Source organism: Ictidomys tridecemlineatus, chromosome X, assembly GCF_052094955.1.
Source record: "Ictidomys tridecemlineatus isolate mIctTri1 chromosome X, mIctTri1.hap1, whole genome shotgun sequence".
NCBI lineage: Eukaryota > Metazoa > Chordata > Mammalia > Rodentia > Sciuridae > Ictidomys > Ictidomys tridecemlineatus.
The window spans coordinates 37,336,327-37,342,480 of NC_135493.1; the positions used below are offsets into that span (position 1 = coordinate 37,336,327).

Genomic DNA, 6,154 nt, shown 5'->3' on the forward strand with positions numbered 1-6,154 from the left:
CTTCTTTTATTCTATATTTAGGGACACTTGGGTGGTTCTTGCAGTTATCTCTATTTTGGAATTCTTCTGGAATTGGACTCTTGGCCAAGGAAAGATCTGCAGATTAAAGAAAATTACAACTCCTCTCTTTCAGCATCTCCATTATAGCCAAGTGGATATGAAGGCTTCACTCATTTTCTTCCATGGTCAACCTTCCATCTTCCCAGTCTATGCTAGGCTATGGAGGATACTGTTCTCATTTTTACTTGAGGCATGCCTCTTGACATGAACGAATGAATAGCTAGGGCAAGGGTCTCCAAGGGAGTACACAGCAAAACACTTCTCAAACACAGTCATTATTATTTCCCTGCTATGCTAGCCCAGTACACATTAGGAATTTAATATGGTATATTTTTGTTAGAAATAAAATATCCCATAGAGATCATGTAATCATTCTATATGATCACCAGATGGCACTATGATATTACAATAAAGCTAAAAGATGTTACCACTTTTTCTTTTCTTTTTCTTTTTAAGAATGAGGATTTTCCCCTAAATCAAAAATAGCAGAAAAAAAAGGAGCTAACATCCTTGGGTTATCTGCTGTATGACAGACTCCAAGCTCAATGCTTTATATCATGATTTCATTTTACTGTCAATAATAACCACATGAAGTGTTTTCATTACCCCTGTTTTTCAAAGATAAGGAAATTAAGGAACAGATGTGAAATAAGATGCTCACAGGCCTGGGGTTGTGGCTCAGTGGTAGAGTGCTCGCCTAGCACCTGCAAGGCCCTGGGTTTGATCCTCAGCACTACATAAAAATAGATAAATAAAATAAAGGTACTATATCCAACTACAACTAAAAAATAAATATTAAAAAATTCTCACAGTTGTTCAGAAAGTAAATGATGGATTCAGGATAATATCCTTTTGACTCTTGAACTTGAGTCTTTTCCATGAAAATTTGCTGTGACCCAGAAATTGGAAACATCTCACCTACCTCTATATTACCAGGTGTGTAACTATAATACTGTACCAAGGACTGTGCAAATAGCATACAAAATGTTTTCTCAGAATTTTTACCTCTTATAGTTCATCTATGTATATAATGTGTAGTTAGACTTGGTTTTCCCAAAAGGAATCTAATGCACTAATACATTCCAAAGTATATTTTCTTTCTTCTTTCTTTTCTTCTGCCTGCTTTCTTTCTTTCTTTCTTTCTTTTTCTTTCTTTCTTTCTTTCTTTCTTTCTTTCTTTCTTTCTTTCTTTCTTTCCTTCTTTCCTTCTTCCTTCCTTCCTTTCCTTTCCCTTTCTTTCTTTCTTTCTTTCTTTCTTTCTTTCTTTCTTTCTTTCTCTCTCTCTCTCTTCCTTCCTTCCTTCCTTCCTTCCCTCCCTCCCTCCCTCCCTCCCTTCCTTCCTTCCTTCCTTCTTTCTTTGAAAGCCAAGTTCAGTTTATTTCATTTTCACACATACAAATGGGGACTATCCATCTAGCTCTCATAGGGGTTTCAAAGAATGAGTGTGGGTGTGATATTGATGGAAATTCACTCTTTTATTGATTAAAAACAACCATTCTGAGGCTGGGGTTATGGCTCAGTAGTAAAGCACTTGCCTAGCATGTGTAAGGCACTGGGTTCAATCCTCAGTACCACATAAAAATAAATAAAGGTATTGTGTCCAGCTACAACTAAAAAAAAAAAAAGAACATCCATCTTGACATGCATATATAAAGTATCTTTGATACAACATGAGTGAATCTCAAAATAATTATGCTGAGTGAAAGAAAAAATATTTGCTTCTTGATTTCATTCATATAATATGTAGAAAATGCAAACTACTTTCTTGTAACAGAGTACTATATTAGTTATGTGGAAGGAAAGAAATATAAGGAGACCTGAGAAACTTTGGGGGCTGATGATTATGTTCATCTCATTGGAATTGCTCTATCTCCTATCCTGTTTTACTTTATTATTATTTTTTAAATTTTCCATATTTTATTTGGGCATTATAATTAAACATAATAGTGGAATTTGTTGTTAAATAGTCATAGACATGATATAACAGTATAATTTGGTCTGTATAGTTCCCCAGTACTCCCCTTTCCATTTCATCCTTGCTCCCCCTGGTCCTTTACCTATTACTCAACTCCCTTCAATTTTCATGAGATCCCACTTTCTTATCTCTGTCCTCTGAAACTTCCACATATGAGAGAAAACATATGACCCTTGACTTTCTGAGATTGGCTCATTTCACTTTAACATAATGCTCTCAAGTTCCATCCATTTCCCTGCAAATGACATTCTTCTGTATGGCTGATTAAAACTCCATACCATATTTTCTTTATTCATTCATTCACTGATGGACACCTGGGCTGGTTCCATAGTTTGGTTATTGTGAATTGTGCTGCTGTAATTTTATTTAGATCTTTTGCCCATTTTTTCCATTTTATTATTTATTTGTTCTTTTTAGATATATGTGACAGTAGAGTATATTTGACATATTATTGATACATGGAGTATAACTTATTAAAATTAGGATCCCATTCTTGCGGTTGAACATGATATGGAGTTACACTGGTCGTGTAACTTCTTTTCTATTCCCTTCCTTCTCTTTTGTCTACTCAAATGAACTTCTATTCTTCCCTCCCCCCACATATTATATGTTAGCATCTGTATATCAGAGAGAACATTTGGCCTTTGTTTTTTGGGGATTGGCTTATTTCACTTAGCACAACATTCTCCAGTTCTATCCACATACCAGCAAATACCATAATTTCATTTTTCATTATGACTGAGTAATACTCCATTGTGGATATATAGCACATTTTCTTTTTTTAAAAATTTATTTGTTCTTTTTAGATACACATGAAAGTAGAGTATATTTTGACATGTTATACATACATGGAATATAACTTCTTATTCTTGTATACCACATTTTCTTTATTCATTCATCTGTTGAAGGGCACCTAGGTTGGTTCTATAACTTAGCTATTGTGAATTCAGCTGCTATAAACATTGAAATGGCCATGTCACTGTAGTATGGCTGATTTTAAGTCATTTGCCCATTTTTAATTAGGTTATTTATCATTTTATTATCGAATTGTAGGTGTTATATATTCTGGGTCTCAGCCATTTAACAGATATGTGTGTCCCAATGTATTTTCTTCCATTTTGTGGGTTCTTTTCTATTTCTTGATGTTCTGTGAAGCGCAAAATTTTAATTTTGTTGATGCCTAATTTAGATATTTTTTATTTTGTTACTTATGGCTTTGGTGTGATATCTATGTGTTCTTTTTAAGATTTTTGAAGTTTTAGCTTTTATGTTTAGGCCTTGGATGCACTTGAATTTATTTTTTTATATGATGTGCAGTAAGTGTCCAAATTCATCCTCTTACAAGTGGGTTATTATTTTTTTTTTTTTAGTTTTAGTTGGACACAATACCTTTGTTTTTATTTATTTATATGTAGTGCTGAGGATCAAACCCAGGGCCTCGCATGCTAGGCAAGCACTCTATTGCTGAGCCACAATCCTATCCCCTTTATATCTTATTTAGAGACAGGGTCTTGCTCTGTTGCTGAGTCTGGCCTTGAACTCTCAGTCCTCCTGCCTCAGCCTCCTGAGTTGCTGGGATTATAGGCATCTACTATCATGCCTGACTTCTCAGGGTAAAATTTTAAGAACCCACTTTAATCTAAAATAAAATATATGTGTCTAGCTTTAGATCACTGTAGGTCCATTTCCAAGAATGCTAAATAAATCAATTTCATTCAGATTGCTAGTCAATTTCATTCAGAAGGCCCATACCTTCTGAAGCATCAAAATAAGAGGAAAATTAGTTAGCGTCCTTTCAGGATGGGGGCTGACCTGTAGCAACTGAAAAGACAAATCCAAACCCCATGGGATGGGAACAACTGAACAATTCTTCTCTGATGGACAGTGCAAAAATATCTTCTCCTCCTTACTTCTCCATGAGTTCTCAGCCTTATAACTAATTATATCATCATGATTATATACTTTTCCTACAAAACTATTGTACAGAAGAATTTGCTATTACAAAATATAGTCAATGTTCTTCACCATCTTTTTTTGTACTCCTTCCTGGCTAAGTGATCACCAAATTTTCTTTTTTTTCTTTTTGCAGTGCTGGGGGCTGAATCAAGGGCCTCTAACATGCGAGGCAAATGCCCCATCATTAACCTGCCTCAAATTTTATTTCTTTTTTAAGAATTTAACCTTAAGGGCTGGGATTGTAGCTCAGTGGTAGAGCGCTTGCTTCACATGCATGAGGCCCTGAGTTCAATCCTCAGCATCAAATAAAAATAAATAAATAAAAATAAAGATTGTGTCCACCTAGAACTAAAATTTTTTTTTAAAAAATTTAAGCTTTATTTATTTATTTGTTTGTTTTTATGTGGTGCTGAGAATCCAACCCAGGGCTTCATGCATGCTAGGAAGCGCTCTGCCACTGAGCCACAACCCTAATCCTCAATTTTGATTTCTTGATGTGACTCTCCTATGTGGTTCCCAGATCCTTTGTGGACCTGCATCTAGGAGCTATATTTTCTGTTCTGAAAGTAATAGAGAAACTCTTGAGCTTCAGGGCAAGATCTACATAAGGAGATGTACCACAGAGCCACTGGCTCATCCTAATGGTGCCAGAGTCCTTGGAAAGAATTAAAACAAGGACATCACCTATTCAGATTCCATTTTAGCAACAACACTAGCAGCAGTGTGAATTAGAAAGATACCAAGAGTGGAATCTGAGATACCACTTTCCTCAGGACTTCATTTCTTATTTTCCTGGATTATTGAACTATTCCCAAATAATACTATAGGCAAAGAGAAAGGGATGGTTTAAGAGATATTTAATGGGATGAATCAAGAGAACTTGGCACTTCTCAGAAGAAGAAATACAATCAATCAATAAATATATGAAAAATTGTTCAACATCTCTAGTAATCAGAGAAATGCAAATCAAAACCACTTTAAGATTTTATCTCATGCCAGTCAGAATGGCAGCTATTAAGAATACAAACAACAGTAAGTATTGGCAAGAATGCGGGGAAAATGGTGCACTTATATATTGCTGGTGGGACTGCAAATTGGTACAGCAAACATGGAAAGCAGTATGGAGATTCCTTGTAAAACTGGGAATGGAAACTCCATTTGACCCAGCTATCCCACTCCTTGGTCTATACCCAAAGGACTTAAAATCAGAATACTACTGTGACGCAGCCACTTCAATGTTGATAGCTGCACAATTCACAATAACTAAACAGTGGAAGCAACCTAGATGTCTTTCAATAGATGAATGGAAAAAGAAACTGTGGTATATATACACAATGTATTATTACTCAACATTAAAAGATAATAAAATCATGGCATTTGCAGGTAAATGGATGGAGTTGGATATTATCAGGCTTAGCGAAGTAAGCCAATCCCCCCCAAAACAAAGGCTGTGAATGTTCTCTATGATAAGTGGATGCTGATCCATAATGGAAGGGGCATGGGAAAATGGAGGAACTGGGACTGGGCAAAGGGGAGGGAGAGGTGGGGAGGGGGTATGGGGGCAGGAAAGATGGTGGAATGAGATGGACATAATTACCTTAGGTACATGTATGACTGCACATGTGGTACAACTCTACATTGTGTACAACCAGAGGAATGAAAAATCATGCTCTATTTGTGTACAATAAATTGAAAAGATTTCTGCTTTCACATATAACTGATCAGAATTGATAAAAGAAGTATATTAAAAATGTTAATAAAGAACTCAAAAAATTTAAAAAAAAAGAGAACCTGGTAACTGAGGAAATAGTAAGGGTAAATCTTATGAAGGGGTACTCAGGAAGGGTGCCTAGACATCTGACTTGGGTGATACTGAGAGGGAGAATTCAAAGAATAGATCCAATATGATAAATGTGTTTTTTTATAACTTAAGATTGAGTATCTGTGGGACATATTAGTGGAGACTTTGAATAGGCATTTAGATTACAGTAAGTTTCTGGAGTTGACATGGGCTGAAGATATTAATTTTGGAGTCACAATATGGATGGGAGCTAGAGACATAGATGTGAATACAACAGATTATGGAAACATCCAGAAATACATCCACACATAAGGGATAGCTACAAGTAGGACTATAGAAAAGGAACTAGAGAACTGGTAACC

At 35.6% G+C, this 6,154-nt stretch overlaps 1 non-coding gene across 1 annotated transcript; it reads left to right on the forward strand.

Annotated features, from left to right (window-relative positions):
• Positions 1–4,230: 4,230 nt before the first annotated feature.
• On the forward strand, positions 4,231–4,298 carry Trnav-cac (transfer RNA valine (anticodon CAC)). Its single transcript has one exon. It is a non-coding gene; the product is annotated as a tRNA-Val (tRNA).
• The last annotated feature ends 1,856 nt before the right edge of the window (positions 4,299–6,154 follow it).